The 20,701-nt window shown below is 31.1% G+C and overlaps 1 long non-coding RNA gene across 2 annotated transcripts in view; it reads left to right on the plus strand.

The window, feature by feature from the left end:
* LOC118190300 (uncharacterized) overlaps positions 1-20,701 on the plus strand; it is a 101,585-nt gene that overhangs the window by 70,765 nt on the left and 10,119 nt on the right. Inside the window, exon 3 of one of the 2 annotated variants that reach the window (XR_004758408.2) lies at positions 15,470-15,552. The exons of the other annotated variant lie outside the window; for it this stretch is intronic. This is a non-coding gene — a long non-coding RNA (uncharacterized LOC118190300). The remainder of the gene's footprint in view (positions 1-15,469; positions 15,553-20,701) is intronic. 2 annotated transcript variants of the gene reach the window in all.

The raw sequence follows: 20,701 nt of genomic DNA on the forward strand, positions 1-20,701 counted from the left end.
AAGAACTTATGTTGAAAATAAAAACAAATTTTCAATCTCTCTGTCAATTTTTGTTCGTTTTATCTCCTTGTTTTATTCTTTAAGAAATTAATTTACATTGATTTTAATTTATAAGTTAATTTTAATTAATTTTAAATTAAAAAATTATCAGAGAGTAATTTAAATGAAATTCAAAAAGAGGAAAACATACAACTCCTATGAGGTCCTTAAAACATTTTTAATAATCATCTCTGAAAAGATAAAACTTTTATGAAATATAAGAAAAAATATAATTTAAAAGAGAATAAAAATTTACAAAGGCTCTAAGATACATTAATATGCAGACTGAACTCTATTCTTGAACAATACTTTGTTTGATAAGCCCATTTTCTCATATAAAGAACTACATTACTGGCATTAGAGTTCAACATGATAAAGCATAATAATGTTCATTTTAATTCTCAGTAAAATTCCTAACTCCTCTATGTATCTTAATTAAGTCATGTCACCTAAAGTTCATAAATATGTGTTTCCTCTTACATACAGTTTAACACTGAGGCTGAAAGCCTCATTGCTGCATGCATATCAGCGATTAACTAAAATAATAATTTCAATCATGAATTTAAAGGAACTTACATTAAAAACATGGAATATCCAAGAGCATCTGGAGTTAGCTACCTGTGCCTATGTATACTGCACTGATATTAGGACAACCTGCTGTGCTGTTAATGGCGTATAGCAGGGTGTTCAATAGGGGTGGAGCAGCGTGAGGGGTGCCCCCTTTCTACGAGGGGTCTGGCATAAGATGCAAGGGTAAAGAAGGCCGGAAGAGCAGACATTGCAGCAATGGTAGATCACCGCAAGGTAAAGGAGGTGGGACTTTTTTCTTCTTCTGACGTGAATTGCTGGCTGGCTTTGCAGCATAATTGTAGAATACTTTACAGCAGCTAAATAATGACGTCTTTTATATCGCTTTATACAATGTCTGTAGCAAAAGCCTTAATTTAAAATTAGGACGAGAAACAACTTTAGTTTGGCTTAGATATTGAATTAAAGTCTATCGATTTCGAGAGCGATCATTCCATTTTTTTCTCCCTAAAGAAGAAGCACCTGTGCCTGATTATCCTCAAAATCTATAAAGTTTAATTCGAAATCTACATCAGATTAAGACCGCTTTTTGCTTAGTTTATAAGGTATTTCTCTCGCCTTCTTAGCGTGCCTTCGTGGTGTAATGGTTCTTCACATTGGGCCTGTATTCCAGAGGTCCGTGGTTCGATTCCCGGCGAAGGCGATTGCTAATTTTCATCTTGCCTGCTTCCAAAAAATACCTAATGTCTCTCCAGTGACGTCCGAACTAAAAGGGTGTTGGATGATGATTCTCCTCACCCAGGATTTGGCGATTGGTTTCCCTAAAATCCCCAGTCGCTCTTTAAAAAGGGAAGTATATAAGGTATTTCTCCCGTCTTCATAACATGCCTTCGTGGTGTAGTGGTTCTGCACGCTGGGCCGGTTTTCCAGAGGTCTGTGGTTCGATTCCCGGCGAAAGCAATTGCTAATTTTTCATCTTGCCTGATTCCAAAAAATACCTAACGTCCCTACAAGTTTTACATTTTATATTGCTATGCTTCCCTTTCAATTTAAGGAATCTTGATATCTAAAATAAATAAAAACACCTGTTACTGCAAATTTTAGATTATGTTATCATATTAAATCTGAAAATTTTTGTGAGTTTGAATTTTATTTTGCCATTATTGACTTTCAGTTTTACTTAAAGGTAATTATTTCAGACGGCAAAAATCCCAGATTTTTGTTAGAAATGAATAATCTTGAATAAAATACTCAAAAATATTTAAATAATTTTAAAATTAAAGAAACGTCTATACGGGAATTTTGTGAAAGAAATAACAAATATCGGATTTGTTTCATGTGGAAGGAAGCAAGAAAAAAGATGTTGCATAAAATTTTACAAAACAGCTTTGCTAAACTAAATTAATGTAAGATTCAAATGGATTGATCAAACTTTCAATATTAATATAATGTTTTATTAAAGTGGTATCTCTCCGTCATTCTAGAATGAAATATGTAGAAATTTCTGTAAAAAAACATTTAAGTATTTCTGTTTTCGTGTTCGTTGATTTATTTAATGACCGTAAAACACACTAGTGTCATCTGCCTAAAGGGGATGGATTCCTTGCTGACGGATTTTCTAAAGAACAGTTCGTCTTCACTCTTACGCATGAAAAAAAAACACCTTCATTTCGAACTATTCTTCATAAATGATTATAGCTTGTAGAGACATCAGATTTATTTTGAAGCAAGAGACGTGAAAAATTAGCAATGCCCTCGCCGGGACTCAAACCACGGACCTCTCGAATACGCGCCGAGCGTGCTGACCCCTATACCATGAAGGCATGCTAAGAAGGCGAAAGAAATACCTTACATACTCCCCTTTTAAACGGTGACTGGGGATTAGGGGGCCCAATCGCCAAATCCTGGTGGTGGAGAACATCATCCACCACCTTTTTTAGTTCGGACGCCACTGTAGAGACATTAGATTTATTTTGAAGTAAGAGACGTGAAAAAAGAGCACTCGCCGGGACCTCTGGAATAAGCGCCGAGACCACTACACGACGAAGGCATGCTAAGAAGGCGGGAGAGGGAACCTTATAAGCTTTTTGTTATTAAATTAAAATGAAATACAGCAAGCTCCAAATTAAACTGGCATGTTTGCCAAAATGCTGAATTTGTTTTTTGTGGAATAAAGAAAAAATTATAATCAAAAATCATTAGGGTAAAACAAAATTATTGAAACTGCAAAAAAGAAAAAAAATTGGAAGTATAACAACAACGGTAACAGTTTTGATGTCATAGTGTTTGAGAATTTGCTTTTATCCGCAATAGAACGTAATCAGGAATATGTAAACATTTCGCAGTAAAAAAAATAATTAATGAAATTGTTCAAGCTCTTATGTAAATATGCTATTCAATACCCAGTTTTACTACTATTCATATATCAGTTTTTTTTTTCATTTCTAATAATGTTGTTTCTTCTGTTATTAACTAGAATATTATTTTTGTTTTAAATACTGGTTTAATTGACGCAACCGAATGAATTAAGCTGTTTGAAAATTCAGATAGATTTTTAATAGTATTTTTCTCCTAATTATAACAGAGGTTATCCCTCTTTTTGGATCTTCCTTTTTTTTCTTTTTTTTAACTGTCCTCAGATTAATCGCGATCTTATGTTGACTGGGGACATTGTCTCGGTATTACCCTGATAAAGAAGAATTGACTACCTAGACTGTAGTACTGTTATTATATTCACTGGAGATATAAATAAATTTGCAAGGAAAGAGAAAAACGCTAGCTGCTATTTAAGTTACAATAATTTGCACCTGAAGGGGGGAAATGAGATTTGTTCCTATATCGACCTCAAATACTGATTGAATTTTGTGAATCTTATTCTCAAACTGGCACGTATACTTATATCTAATGCTCATACAGCTTTGGCCAAAAGTACGTATTAGGCCCAGGTCTTAAATATATATTTAAAATAAATAGTTGTATATAAAAATGTTCATTTGTATAGAATTATGAATTCAAAAGAGTATAATTAGATTATAAATTATTACAATTTGTAAAAAACAGAAGCAAATGAACAGCTCAATTTTTAATTCCTTTTTACCTTTTTCCTTAAAGAACCAATTTTGTTCAAATTGCGAAACTACATTGTTTTAACGGAAGTTTCATTACTGTGTTACGCTAATTAGTTAATAGCTTTGAAAATTAGAATAATTCTTACGGAAAATACCAAAATGTTAAGAACTACTTAATGTTCAGCAATGATATCAAATTTTGTTTTAAATAAGCAAGGGAAATCTCAGGTGGAGATTGGAAAAAATCTTAAATGCTCACAGTACTTCGGAGCATTCTAAGAAACAACGAAAGAAATGCTTAAGAAATTGCAATACGCTTTAAAATACTTTAATAAAAACAGGATCACACTGGAATACAGGAAGAATTGGGTGAAAAAATAAGCAACAACGAAAAGTGACGATTAAACTTTGATTCAAAATTCAATAAAATAAAGAAGAAAAATTTCTTATAAGATTGCTGTAGAATTATCACAGACAACTAAGTGCTCAATTAGAATTATAGAATTGTGAGGAAGTATTTCTATCAGCTAATCTGTAAGGCTGCAAAGCTAAAAAGTAGATCTGGCTGTCAGAAAAGAATTTAAAAAAATGTAGCATGCAGCATTACGATCGACGGATACATAGCAACAGTTGTAAAGGCAAAATGTACGTTTTTAAATCTTACACGAGTTACCAAACCTCGTACATCAATGTCTTAAAACGACTTCAGAAAGGTCCCTTTGTAAATTATTCAGGGATACAAACAAGTGGTGAGAGTGCCAAATTTCAACAAAATAACGTATCATACTACAAATCTATTAATTCAATGTGTATTCTTCATAATAATCTAATTCTTCATAATAAGTTAATTTTTCATAATAAATTAATTCTTCATAATAAGTTAAATCATCTATCTTCATAATAATACTGATATTTTAGACTGGCCACTACAATCCCCAGACCTTAACTCATCTATGGAACACCTGTGGGGTCTTTTCAGTGAAAATTATGTAGTGCGCAATAATATCCAGAATTTCCTTTAAAATACTCTTGAATAACTTAATAATTTAAGTTATTCAAGAGCATTTTTAAGGAATTTGGTTTATTATATTATGACAAAGCACTCGAGGCCTATCTTTCTAACGGGGAAGAATGCTTTTGTGGAGGGCTTTCTAAGGGAAATTCAATAAGTTTGAATAGAATAAATGTGTAAGATTGTTTTAAAGTAGGAGCTAATTTTTTCTGCAGTTAGTTGGTTTTCCCCATGTGTAACGTGTATACGAGACAGTTTCCCCTAGAAAATCCTCCACGAAGGCATCCCTTCCCTTAGGCAGATAGCCCTCGAGACTTTGTCATAATCACACACACACACACACTTCTGCAATTAAAGCTAAAGGTGAAAACTCCTAGTATTAAAATTGTGAATAAATATTGCTTATACTCAATTAAAAACGTTTGGTTTAATTTTTATGATTATTATTTCAAAATAAATGCCTTATTATAGGGTGCCTGATAACTTTGGCCAAGGTTGTAAATTAATAAATAATATAACATTTTAGCATTCTTTGGATAGCAGTTGATTAAAACATTTTGAAACGATAGCACAAAAATAATATTTTGACCAGTTACAATTAAAATGCCTTACATTTGCCATTTGAATTCTTTTTATATTTAATTATAAATAAAATTTATAGTAATTAGCGCTACGAAGTTTTTTTATATATAATGATAAATGACATTTACAATAAATGACACTGCAAAGTTAAATCATCTATCTTTCCAAAATTTAAAGTATAAATTTAGTTAAACTTAGAAAAATACAAACGATGTGAAATTGAACAAAATAAATGAACAAAAACAGATATAAGTAAAATTTAATTTAATCTTTCCAAAATTTAAAGTATAAATTTAGTTAAACTTAGAAAAATACAAACGATGTGAAATTGAACAAAATAAATGAACAAAAACAGATATAAGTAAAATTTAATTTAGCATATCTTAAGGGCAATCTATGCTTTGAAGTATCGAAAATTGGCTACGTGGCTTATAATATGCTTATAATAGTTCTTAAGGACCTGCTGTATGAAAGTATGAGAAAAAGTGAAATCACACATACAATAACGCTTTTCCTTTTTAATCAAACTAACCATCTTTAATTTTTTGGGGGGAGGGATGTAAAAAGCTATATATTTTTATTTTGCGGCGATTATAATATCAAAATTCTTATAAAAACTATAATTAGTGGTATTAATTACACGTTGAGCTTCCTGCATTTGTATAATTTCCATAAATATTGTTTTCCATTCCTCTTTTGCTACTTCCCAGAATAAATCAGTCGTGTTATTCTGGGAATTAGCATATCAGCTAAGAAAGCATCAGGAATAGCTCATAAGCCAAAAGCATAACAGTTCGTAAGTGTCAGACTGGAATTTCTTAGCAACTGCATATACAATACAACGGTTTTCATTTTTGTTTAAAGGTCGCGGTAGCTCTTAAAGTATAGCTGGTTCCTATGTCTTAGAGCAGGTTTATTCTTAATAACTCATTGGGGATAAAGAAGTGGAATTTCCTCTGTAAATATCGTACAGAAAACGCTTTTTCCTGGCAGTACGAAGAATTGATTTTTGGCATATTTTTTCATCCTTCTTTTTCAATTCCCATTCTAGGAGAAAGCTGCAGCAGTCAGGAACCTTTAATTGAAACTTGTTTAAAAATTTAAACTGTTTTATGGGCGTCAGGTTTGTATTTATATTTTTCTCCATGTTTTTTTTTTTTTTTTTTTTAATTATCTTTTCTTGTTGCCACTTAAGTAAAACTTCACTTCTTCAAAGTTCATAATACATTTCCATTTATCCACTGTTAATTGGTGTGAACATACATATTGGGCTTTACAACATTTCCCATTTTAAGCTGCATGCCTCAGCAAATGCGGCTTAGTGCGTAGGAAAAGCTAAAACATGGTCTGAGAAATTCTACTTCAGAAAAGCTTTGTTTATTAGTTTATTTATACGATTCTATAGGTTACGATTTTCATTGTAATTACAGAAATATTTTACCTAAGATTTTTATATTTTAAATGTTCTGTTTGATAGCCCTCATTCTTCACTATCTTTATAAACCGCAATTTCTAAGCCAATAAAGACTTTTTTTAATATCGGAAGAAGTATCTTATTCCACTGCTCTCGAACAACTTCCCAAAATCTAAGGAGATTGTAGATCGACGTTTGGACAATCCGCTTTGTAAAAGTTCAAAAGCGCAAAATTACATTCATGTACTTAATAGAAAAAGGATAAATCACAAGGAATTTGCTCTCAAGTGGCAAATTCCATATTTTATGAAGACTGAATTGGCATATTTCAAAATGAATTCAGCATTTGGTGATAGATCAGGAGATTTAGTAGGGATATGAGGGAAGGGTACGATCTTGATACCCCTTTCTTGTTCCATTCGTTTTTTCGAGGAAATTAACAGTAGATTTTGACGTGTCGTTACTTGCTTTGTCTTGATGTAGTTATACTGATTGATTACCACTGTGTGTAAAAAGAAATTTTTCATATTTAAAAATTGGGTATAAAACATGTTTTTGATAATATGTGGAGTTGACCTTAACATTTTTCCACTCTCTTTATTTTTAATTTACCTTTATGTGAAAAACCAGCAACAATCATAAAGCTCTTTGAAAAACTTTTTTTAGATCCCTTGAACCATGTTCTAAGAATTTTTGCTTCTCTTTGAGGATAATAAATGGATCTTTTTTTTTTATTGCAGTCATTTAAGTACACCCAAGATTCGTCTATTGTGACAGCATTTTTGCTTCCTCCACCCCCGTATAAGTGCTTCTCAAAGAATTCAGCAGCGCATTACGCATTCGGTGATATGTGAAGAAAGATGATGCATATTATGGTTTTTCGTCTTTTTAAAATTCAAATCGGTATTAATCATTCCGTTTACAATTGAAATTGAGCACTTTGATTATTTTGCAACTGTCTTTTGACTTGGCCGATTTTCTCTTGAGATTAAAGATCTTACTTTTGCAATATTCGAAACAATCCGTTTTTTCCCTTGGATACGTATTTGGAACAATTTGTCCACTTGAAACTAAATTTTGAGGTACTTTTCATTTGTTGTCAACAACATTGCTTACCATAGCTAAATATCGAAAAACCATGGCTTTCACAACGTTTTTTAATAACTAGATACGTATAATTTTCTTCGGAAAGAACACAAACGTAATCTTCCATCCATTGCTGCTTTAAAAGCGACCTTTTGCATGAAAACAAAACTGTCAAGTAGCAGACGATAACTTATACTTTCAAAAATCTAACTGCAATTAAAAAAATTCCAAGCAGAAGATTTTTTTTCTGCAGCAAAGCAAAATCATCTAAAAAGTGTGCGAATAGCCTGAGTATTGGATAGGAAAAGGATAATTACAAGGAATTTGCTCTCAAAGAACTAAACTCCATATTTTATGAAGACATAATTGGTTTACAACTGGTTTATGCTGCACGAATTGGCCCCTGCAGATTATTACTTTTGCATTGCTAAAGTGAAGCCTGACCTCAAACGAATGGAATTCAGACAAGCGTAACTATAGACTTAAACGGTATTCCAAACAATACGTTTTATGAAAATATCAAATAGTTGTATGAACATGCCAAATATTGCATACATTTGCAAGGATTATATTTTAAAGCTAAGAAATAAGAATGCCGTCGATTCTGTATGAACTTTGTTCTGAAACTTTCCAGAGTTAGTGTGTAAAAACTTTATTTTTTTGCTTTGTAAAACAAATTTAATCCCTCTTCTTTAAAATTAAGAATTTTTTTAATAGTATAATAAGCTATACCTAATAATAAGTGCCTAATAATACCTAATAATAAGCCTATTAACAGCATCTAATAGTAAGAGCTCTAACTAAAGCACATTTCTTGCTATTGATACAGTGGATTAAGCTCTGGAGAGGCCATGTCTGGTGATATAATGCACGTTTCTAATGAATACACTTTTATTCTCCTTCCAACTATGTGTATCGAGAGAATATTTCATAAGATACCTTTGGAATTGAATTTTAAAAGTTTAAGATGTAATAAAAGTATCAGAACAATAGTAAAAGTTGTCAGTCTTGGCCATCTTGTTCCAGTTACATTGTTAAAGAATATTAATTTATTACAGAATGTTTTCATCATTCCAAATTTCGGGGAAAGTGCAGAATCACCCTCTGCTGGGCGTGTTTTTAAGCAACCTTTTTTGTTAAATTAAGGTCATACTGTATAAACATGAGAAGGGCACGTAAAGAGAGACTCATCGATTTTAAACACGAAAAGGACACTTACGCTGGGTTATATAAAAAGGACATGTAAATGGGATTGATTCACTCTTTTAAACATGAAAAGGGCACTTAAAGGGACAACAAATAATTTATGAAAAAATTTATTGGAGTGGTCTTTCGTTCGTCAACTAGTAAATCTCTCTTACAGAAGATAATAAAAATAAATAATAAATCCTACTTACAACTTTTTCTAGCTCTTAATAAATCCTTCTTATAAATTCAGAGCATTAGTTTGTATATAACAAATATTGCATAATGAGAGACACCAAAGTTTCATCCATTTAAATAATAAAAAACAAAATATGCTATAACGGAAACAATTAAAAAAGAAAAAAAAAATCTCCGGTATTAATGGAGAAGTGGCTATGCAGGTGGTTTGGTTAAGAAAAACAAGATAATGTAGTTTAAAATATTTAGGAAGTCATTAAATAAATTATTAAAATTATACAAAATTTTACGAACGGATGCATAATTTCTTACTTAATTTATTCAGTTTAAATGCTGCAAAACACGTCATATTAAGCATAAGCATATGTAAATTCGAGTTCCAAATTCATAATTAAGTATATATTATGATTTTCTCCCTTTTTTCACTTTTATTTATTCACTTTTTTCTTTTTCTTTTATTTTTATTCAATGTAATTTATTGATATCTTTGCTTTTCCTTTCTTCCATTCTTATTCAAATTATGTGCTAGAAAGTACAGGATCAATTAAAAACAAATATATCAAATTCTAGTTCTCCATCCATAATTAAATATTATACTTTTCTCAAAATTATTTCAAATAAATTTTTTAAACATGGTTTTCCCTTTTTTTATTCAATTTATTTTCTACAAAATACAACATTTGCTAAATCTAAGCATATCAAAATTCCATTCCCACTCCATAATTAAATTTAATGGTATACCTATATACCAATATACATACATATTTTTATACATAATAATTATTCATCATTTTGTAATTATTTTTGCGTAATAAGTGTTCATCTTCTTTCTTTCTTTTTATTCAATTTAATTTACTCATTTTTCTATTCTTTTTTCTTTTTTTTTCAATTTAATTTATTCAGCTTACACTGTATGTAAAAATACTGCATCAGTTTAAATAGAATTGTATCAAAATTCTAGATTCCAATAAATAATTATTTTTTTTTGTGATTTTCTTCCTTTTATTCAAGATTATTTTAATTTAATGTATTCAATTTTCATTTTGCTTTCTTTTATTCAATTTAAATCATTCTTTTCTTTTTCTTTTTGTTATTTTGTATAGAACAAAATACAATGTTAAATCTGCACTTTATATCGAAATTCTTTTTCCTAATACATAATAAAATTGATTTGATTTTAATGCCTTTCTATCCAAAAACATTTTAATTTTTCAATTTTTTCTTATTTCTTTCTTTGAAAGAAAGTTAGTTTATTCGCGTTTGCTTTCCTTCTTTTTATTTCGTTTTATTCATTTTTATGTTATTCAGTTTCAGTGCTACAGGTGGTAGCATCAATTAAACACAATGTCAAACTTTTAGCTAATGTCAAACTAAACGCATATCAAACTTTTAGCTCCCAGTCCACATTTAAATTTGTTGCGATTAGCAACTTTTTTTATTCAGAGTTATTTTAGTTAAGTTCATTTAATATCTCTTTCTTTTTAATTCAGTTCAAGCGTTTAAAACTATGGTGTTAAGCACAAACATATCAAAATTCGCAGTCTGTTATTAAATTTATTTGAGTTTTCTCTCTTTCTCGATAAATCAAAATTACAAAGATTTAAACCACCCAATCGAAACAGTAGTTAGAGACACTGACTGCCGTCCCGAAGGGCCCGGGTTCGAATCCCGGAGGAGGCATGGATGTTTGGAAATGTATAGTGTCTGTGCGGCATGAAGGCACTCTAAGAGAGCCAAAAGTCCTCTCGAGAGGTTTCTGGTAGGAGAAGAGGACTAGAAACCCTCTGACCCATCCTCCCCAGGTGCTCTTCATCAAAATTGGGAGCGGAAATGAGCAATGTCATACAGTCACCAAGGCTCTCGCGAAAGACTGGCGCAGTCTGGCACTTCCTGAAACGAGGAATTTCATGGGCTTGTTCTGATTTTATTGTCGGACAAGTTAGATACAACAACACAAAGATTACACAACACATACAACAACACAAAGATTTAATTTAACTTGGACAATCCTAACAATCCTAGCTGAAACTAAAAAAATTAAATTCTTATCTGAAATATTTGAAATTTAATATGCACACTTAGACAATCAAAGAGAAGTTATGGCCTCCTAAAATATACAAATTTTAAATCTTGAATATGTATCTCTATAATTCTAAATTTTAAAAATGAGGTATGAAATATCTTTTATCGGCATTGAAAATACAAATGGTCATCGAAGCCAGTAAACAACTGTCTATGATAAATTAGTATATTTAAATAATATTTATAAGCGAAGCACAGCCACTTGTTTAAATCAACATTCTAAAAAAACCTGATATTCTTTGTCTAATTTAGTATTGCACCATATTCATTTCAGTTCGCAATGAATGAATGTGGGCACCTTGTCTTTATCAATGGTTAACCGTTATTATGCCATATCCATCATTAAATTAATACTTTTACCACAATAATAATTTTTTTATATTTTTCATAGTTAAATACATAATTTATATGAGTTTAATTTTGAAAGACATCTACATGAATAAGGAATAAAAAAGTTTAAATAAAATAAATATAGTAACATTGAAAATAAAATCCACAGTTCACAGATTTCATAAAGTTCGCTCAATATACATAAAATCGAACATCACACAAATGTCATAATATCTTAATAGTAAGCCTTTAATGCCCGTAAAAGAAAACTGAGTGTAGACTTATAAATAAAATTATGAAATTTAGGTAAGTATACCACTATGATATCCATATTTTTACAAAATCTGATGTGAACACCACAGAACTTCCTTGTACGGAATATTAAATTATACGCATTTTTTCTTGCATTTCATTTAAACTTATATAATAATTATGTAACGGAAACTAAGTTAACTGTTACATAATTCAATAATTATATTACAGTTAACTTATATATTTCGTTCATATTATAACTCATAATGCACAAAATTTATATCATTTAAAGAACAGAATTATCTAATCGTTGCCACATGTTCTATTCAAATACTATAATGAAGCTAGAATGATGTATAAAAGAAATTAAGCAAACAAAACAAAAAAGAAACAGTTTTTCACAGAGGATTGAGTATTTCTCATTGAATTAATTCAGTCCTCACTTCGCGAGAAGGCAAAAATACATAAAAACTCAAAATATCTATATTAAAAATTACGAAGTAAATCTTAAACACTTATTTCTTCGAAAAAGTTCCAGAAAGAATTAAGCATGATTTAATTGACAACAATAAATGAATGCGTTATCTTTGTTGTTGCGAAGCTAAGTTTCTCTAGACTTCCAACAAATCCACTAGTCTCCTGTTTCAAATGTAAACATCAATGGCCGCCATAAAAAAATTTAAAATTGTTGATAATTCTAAAAATATTGCACACAGATTTACTAAAGGCACAAAATCCTTAACCGGAAGATAAAAACAACATAATTCAATCATTTTTAAAGCAAAAAATGTACAATTTACAAACATATAAGAGTAAAGAAACTGAGATCACTGAGCCGGGTAACAGAGTGGATATATATATAAATATATTTATATAAGTTTGGTGCGGCCGATTGCAACCAAAATACGAGGTGCACATCTACATGTTATAGCAGTCCTTAATACAAAATTTCAACGTTCCGCGGCTACTCCTTTTTGAGTTATGCGAGATACGTACGTACAGACGCCACGAAAAATTCTCTTCAGAATTAATTTTAAAGCAGTTTTATAATTTTTTTGAAGGAAAAGAGTATTTTATTCTGTCCTTACGTACAGATATCATGCAAAAACATCTTTAATTTGCATTCGATAGCGGTCGAAATGGATATTTTCGTTGAAATATGCTGCCTGAAACTTTTCGCGATTACAATACTTCCTTTTTACTTCGTACAAGGAAGTAATAAGTTGATAAATGTCTTGTTCCAGTGCAAAAATTAGATTCGTAACTTCGCAAGTTTTAAGAAGAATTAATTACCTTTGTGTAATAAATAATCTTCTGAAAGAAATGGCATTGCAGAAAATTATATAATATTGTTTCATTAGAGACATTACATTATAAAACGTCCCGACAATGATCAATATTGGCAAATCCCTGTTCATATTAAAACATTACGAAGGGACCATATCTTGTTCGGTATCTTGATAACTGAGGTACGATTTTAAATCAAGTTTTGCTAGTTATTAAAGGGTCCACGAATATTCCGCTCTTCTTGCCATTGTTATAGTGAGATTATCAAGAGATATTTTTAAGATATTATCTAGACTAGAGCTTAAATTGAGCCGGAGCCCACTAGAGTCGAGCTCCGGTATTTCTCAGTTTTTGAAGTAAGTCGTAATTCTAGCCAGTGGTCTTAGATAAAAGCGCCCCGGTGCTTCTCTTATGTAAATAAAGCACAGTTTCAGAAGAAAAAAAAATAATTTAATAACAAATAAACTCAATTCTAACTTCTAAATGCGTACCTGTCTTTTCCTGAGAAACAAAGCCTTTGACGGAGGTTTAGACTTTTAAGGAAAGAAAAGCTCTCCGCCTAGGTTACAGCTGAAAATATCGCGGCAAAAACATCGCGGACGAAAACTTCGCGGACAAAACAACGCAAAGCAAAAATGTCGTGGCACAGAGCACCGTGGGAGAAAATAAAGCAAAGAGAAAACATCGCAGTTCTAAAACATCGTTGTTCAAAATATCGTATTCGAAAATAAAGCGGTTTAAAAACTTCGCAGTTTAAAAACCTCGTCGTCTAAAACATCGTGGTAAAAAATAAAGTACCTACAAATCATCGCATGACGATAACATCGCAGACATGCGTTTGTCAGTCTTTAATATTTATAAATGGATATTCTCATGAGGATTTGTGAACGCAAGATGAAAAGAAAGATCATTTTTACTTTCATATTTTTTATTAACTAATAAAAACGAAACAAAAAATTTAAGCAAAAAAGAAATAATTTTCATTATAAGAGTATCAGATTAACAAATGTGAAGAAAATAATCTCGTAATTAATTTAGCAATTTTTTTATAGATAAGGGCATGTAGTTACTTATCTTTCCTTTTTCTAATCTTTTTTAGATTATACTTTTCATGAAAAATTACCAGTAAAACTTTATAGAAAAATAATTTATAATGACTTTGTTAGTTAACTATGTCAATTTAAAATTCTATTAAGTGATATTAGTTGCATTAATTTTCTATGCTCAAGTTTCCATTTTACATTTTCAGCAAATATTTATTGGTTAATAAAAAATTTGAAGGTAAAAATTATCGTTCTTTCCATCTTGAGCTCACAAATTATTATGCGAATATCCTTTCACAATTATTAAAGCCTGAAAAACGCATGTCTGCGATGTTATCGTCATGCGATGATTTCTAGAGGTACTTTATTTTTTACCACAATATTTTCGACGACGATGTTTTAGAACCGCTTTATTTTCGACGATAATATTTTGTACCACGATATTTTAGAACTGCTATGTTTTTTCTTTATTTTTTATTTTCTCTCACGATGTTTTGTGCCACGACGTTTTCGCCTTGCGTTGTTTTCTCCGCGACGTTTTCTTCTAGGATGTTTTTGCCGAGATGTTTTCGGCGGACACTCTCCGCCCTACATGTCTAAGGCTTATTCTGCAGGAACTACAATGAATTTGTGGGAATGTGTAAAGTTTTCCCCTCGAAAGTACTAAACGTGATTACCCTGTCGTGCGCGTACAACACTAGTAACTCCCAAAGCAACACAGGCTTTTTGGAACGGTGTAAGAAATTATGGGGAAAGAAAATTGTCACTTGTATAAATCCTTACGTTTCTTTCGTTGTTATAGGGTCGGATTTAGGGTAAGTTGTTTTTTTCCTCGTCACATTCTGCTTGAGAGCTAAAATTATATCGATAGAAGATCGCGATCAGACAGTGTTTAATTCTCTCTTTGTTTTACGCGCTAAACCTCTCCCTTAAAATTTCCGTCTATACTCTCATAGTAAGTATTCTCTGTATTTAACGATGCTTCAACAGTTTTTTTTTCATTGGTATGTTAGAAAAGGAAGACTCTTTTCTATCATTCCTTGTTCTATCATCTGTCTATATACTATCATATTATACATTTCTGTCATCCGTTGAAAGTTGCATTATACATTGTATTCCAGACTGAAATACGCCAGCGTCTATATGAGCTATTTATTAATTTTTGAGTGAAACTGTAATCCCCGCCTTAACCCTAAATAAGATTATGTTCGATATTTTATTTTATTATTTAACTATTTATCATTAATTTAATAACTTATTACATTTTATTCGCATTTTAAGTTTAATTTAAACATTTAAATACTTTAATTATTAGTTATTTTATTTATTTATTTATTTATTCTTTCTTTGTGGCCTTCTATAGGGCTCCGGCACAAATGGTTTTAGAAATTAAGCACTTATCTAGGCCAAGGAATGGGAGTAAATTCTACACTACAGTGTTCATCGGTAATATTCTAACTGTAACAAAAAAATTAGTTGCAGCATTTGAAACATGTGTATTTTTATGGTATGATGATTGGTATATAATATGTGCTGAATAATTATGTATTTTATGTCTATTTTAATTGGGAATTAGTTCCTGTTTTCCATTAGACGTTTTATTTTAGAATATGTGCTTTATATTGTTGGAATACCGGTCAATTTGTATTGACTGGAACTGTTTAACAAATCTGTAGTTTAGCACAATTTAGAATTGTATTGAAAAATTTAAGAATTAGTTTCCTTTTTTTTTATCATCTGGGAGCCAAGTCATTATTTACAAAACATTTGCTTCTGTGGATAATAGTAAAATAGTGTACATATTACAATGAAATTCCCAATTGCAATTTCATGTTTGTCTTGTGGATAATTGCGACACAGTGTGCAAATTGCTATGGACGCACATAATGAGGTGTGCTAACTGTTAAGGACACGAAATTATGATGTATCAAAGTGGACAAGTAGTATTTACTTGAACGATGAATTTAACAAAAGTGAACATAGAATAGCCTACACAACATCATATACTTTGGGCTATGGAACTATCAATTGCCTGAACTGATGTGACTTGCTTACTCTGTGGATAACTGCAAAAATAATACGGACACACATCATTAGGTGTGTAACTGATAAGAACATGAAGTTATGATGTATTGAAAAAGACTTAGGTTTAAAAACTGGTTAATATATAAGTTCCACTCTCCACAACATAGATCCTATCCATGACAATGTAATTATTAATTGATCGTATATGTATTTTCATACGGATTATTATGTAACAATTATTGTATAAGATTACACTGTCAATTTAGCATTGTAATATTACTATCATTGATTCAGTGAATGCCGCTGGCGGTGGATTGTAGATTCTTTTCCATCGCATGGACATATAACTCTGATTGGTGTAGAACCTTAGGTCGGAGGTCCATGCCACTGCGTATCAGTGTTCATCAGTCACTACTACCAACTACATTACCATAAGCTTTAAACCAACGAATTTTGGCACGAATCCTTTGGCTGTTTTGTAATAAATACTGAAGTTTGTGAAATGGTGATTTCTGTGAACAATTTGAAACTGCAGAAAATACTATCATAATATCAGTGTAGATATTTGAATGAATAATATTATTGTTTACACTACAGCCAATTGCTTTAATTATAGCTAATACTTTAATAATAGCTTGGAATATACTAATTTTATTAACAGTTTCTTCCATTAATGTTTAACTCAATCCCAAGAATAAATGCGCATCCCACGTTATAGTTAATTATAGAGCCATCGGTGCAGGCACAAGGCGATGTGATGAATGTTTAGTTTACCGTAATGCACACTTTTAATACAAAAAAAAATAATAATAATAATAATAATCGAAATTCATGGGCGCGTTATATGCCAGATATAAAAATTATACCTTTAAAAATAAGGGAAAAAAGAGTTTACAGAAATTAGATTTCTACATGTACCTAAATGCTGTTTATATAAAAGAAAACAACTTAACCTTATGAACGTTTATATAAAAGAAATCAACTTAATCTTATGAACCTTATGAACTTAAAAATGTTCTTTATCGGACAATTTTGCATTATCAGGTAATTCCCTTTACGTAAGTCATTTTAATTAATGTGCTTTCATTCGTTAAGAAGAAACATCTGGCTCCTGATCCGCGAATTCATTTGACTTGAAAATGCATACTTATCCCAGATTGTGTCCACCCTTTCTAGAAACCCTAAAACAACATTCTTGCGCAAACCCACATTGAATTTAATCCGCACTCTTTGCAAAATTATTTACTCCCTCAAGTATTCCCCCTACACATATATTGTTTCTCTTATCAATTCAGTATAGTACCATTGTTCGACAGTATGGAAAAAATCTTCGAATGAATAACTTCAGAAGATAAGAGCATTACATATGTATCTTTCAGGTTTCTTCATAAAGAAAACGGTACGCATTATACAGAGGCCGTTCACACATTTTTTAGACGATGTATATTGTATTCACAAGACTAAATTACATAAAATTCTTGTGTTTTAAATGTTCTATTTGACATCCCTTATTCTGAGCTATCTTTCGACACAGCAATTTCCAGGATAATAATGCCTTTTGAAGTGGCAGAAGAGATATTCTATCCCATTCCTCCCGAACAGCTTTCCAGAGTCCTGTTAGGGTTTCGGGACAACATTTGGATAATGCAGTTTTTAAAAGTCCGAAAGCACAAAAATCCATAGGTGACACATCGGGAGATTTAGAAGGGATATCAGTGAAGAGTATGGCCTTGATACTAATTTTTTGTTCCATTTCTTTTAGGAAATTTACAGATTGATGGCACTGTGGGTAAAGCGATGGTATTTCATTCAGAAAAATTGGCAATAAAATATGTTTCTGATAGTATTTGGAGTTAATCTTGACATTTTTTTGCACTCTCTTTATTTTTAACTTGCCATTATAAGAAGAAACAGCAACAATCATGAATCCCTTAGAAAAACTTTCTTTCGATTCTTTGAACCATGTACTTAAATTTTTTTCTCCCCTTATATGATAATAAATGGCTCTTTTTTTTTTTTTTTTTTTTTTTTTTTTTTTTTTTGTTACAATCCTTTAAATACACCCGTGCTTCATCTATTGTGACAATTGTTTTTCATTTTTCTTTGGATAAGTGTTTCTCATATAGAATTCTGCCGCGTGTCCTGCGTTGAGCGATGCTTTGGAAGAAGACGATGCACACTGCGTTTTTTCGCTTTCTTAAGATTTAAATCAACGTTTATCATTTTGTTTACAGTGGAAACCGAGCATTTTAAAGATTTTGCAACTGTCCTTTGACTAGGAGGATTTTCTTTTAACATTAAACAACGTACCTTTGCAATAGTCGAAGATGTCCGTTTTTTCCTTGGATACTTGTTTGGAATTTTTGCCCCACTTGAGGCTCCAATTGGAAGTTTTTTTTTTTCCCTTTCGTGTTGATGATATTACCTATAGACGCTTTAGATTTCACAAAACCATGACTCTCAAATCGTTTTTGGATAACGGAGTATGCATATTTCTCTTCGGAAAGAGTGTAAATGTAGCCTTCGAACCACTGCTTTTTTAAATTCGCCATTTTGAATAAAAACAAAACTTTCAAGCCACAGACGATATAATTTTGACTTTTAAAAATATAGTACAATTGCAATTACTTCTTTTGTAGCAAACGATTTTTTATTACCGCTTACCAAAATCGTCTAAAAAATGTGCGAACAGCCTCTGTACGTCGAATATACCTAAAAATTAAAACGAAATGTAGCTTAAATTTATAAGTATGTGTTATACACCAGTGCCCGTTATACGCAGGAATACACAATATGTTTCTTTATTACTTATATCAAGGACAATTATTTTAGATATGTTGCGAACGAACGTTATCTCAAGCTGTAGCACTTTCATAATACAGTAGATTAAATATTCCTTCTGCATAGTTTACTTGCCTTTGAGTTGCAGTATAGTCCTGATAATGGCATCTTGCTGTTGCATATCAACGGAAATAATTCTGAATGCACACTATCTATAGCAGCTAAAGTAATACGGTAAGTCTGAATATTTGTAAAGGCAAATCGGAGCTGAATGATTAGTAGATGTTAATTTTTCGGCTTTGCATAGGAATTGCACAGACAGCAACCTCCTAAGCAATAGTCTTTTGTATCACAGTACTATACAATTGCTTTTTACTTCCTTGTACGAAGTAAAAAGGAAGTATTGTAATCGCAAAAAGCTTCAGGCAGCATATTTCAACGAAAATATATATTTTGACCGCTATCGAATGCAATTTAACGATGTTTTTGCGTGATATCTGTACGTAAGGACAGAATAAAATACTCTTTTCCTTCAAAAAAATTATAAAACTGCTTTAAAATTAATTCTGAAGAGAATTTTTCGTGGTGTCTGTACGTACGTGTCTGGCATAACTCAAACGAGTAGCCTCAGAACGTTGAAATTTTGTATTAAGGACTGCTATAACATGTAGATGTGCACCTCGTATTTTGGTTGCAATCGGCCGCACCAAACGTATATAAATATATTTATATATATATCCACTCTGTTACCCGGCTCAGTGATCTCAGTTTCTTTACTCTTATATGTTTGTAAATTGTACAATTTTAAAGCAAAAAATATATAAGTGTTTAAGATTTACTTCGTAATTTTTAATATAGATATTTTGAGTTTTTATGTATTTTTGCCTTCTCGCGAAGTGAGAACGGAATTAATTCAATGAGAAATACTCAATCCTCTGTGAAAAACTGTTTCTTTTTTGTTTTGTTTGCTTAATTTCTTTTATACATCATTTTAGCTTCATTATAGTATTTGAATAGAACATGTGGCAACAATTAGATAATTCTGTTCTTTAAATGATATAAATTTTGTGCATTATGAGTTATAATATGAACGAAATATATTTGATAATATTGAATTTGAATATAGAATAACGCTTCTTCCCCCCCCCAGGTTTTCTGATTATGAGAGCAGAAGATATATTCCCTGAGATGATTCATTAGTATTCGGAACAGATTGTATCGAATAAATTAATAACAGTATTCCAATAATTTTCCATTTGCTGTCTATTGTTACCTTTAACAATACATACTGTATTATCCGCATCAGCTATCACAGTAGTATAGTTTGGCCAATAAGCTGACAAAAATCTGTTAAAAGTGATATTCCGGAATTCAGGAGCAGCGCAAGATCCTTGATTACAGCCTTTTGTTTGTTTCCTTTTTATTATGGCCTTACCATGAATAATAAGTAATTCGTTGTCTTCTTCTTTAACAATACAATAATTTAAGGGGTAATGGGCTTCTTTAACCTGTTTTTTTACTGTTGGTCACCAAAGCATATCAAAAGCTCTTTTAATATCTAGGCTGAAGATAGCTGTCGAGTTTCCTGCTTTTCTGTCTTCATCAATTACTTCTTTAATCATAGCAAGTATCTTAATCTTAGTAATCTGAGTACTTTAGTAATCTTAGTAAATATTGGATACGAAATTCATGTTGATGACCATTTAAAATCCATTTCTGTTAATATGATACATGATTTTAATGACAAGTTTTTTTTATATATTTTATCTAAATCAGAAAGAAGGCAGAC

Source organism: Stegodyphus dumicola, chromosome 4, assembly GCF_044657685.1.
Source record: "Stegodyphus dumicola isolate Sdum_Otavi_A_Nest chromosome 4, ASM4465768v1".
In the NCBI taxonomy this organism is placed as follows: domain Eukaryota; kingdom Metazoa; phylum Arthropoda; class Arachnida; order Araneae; family Eresidae; genus Stegodyphus; species Stegodyphus dumicola.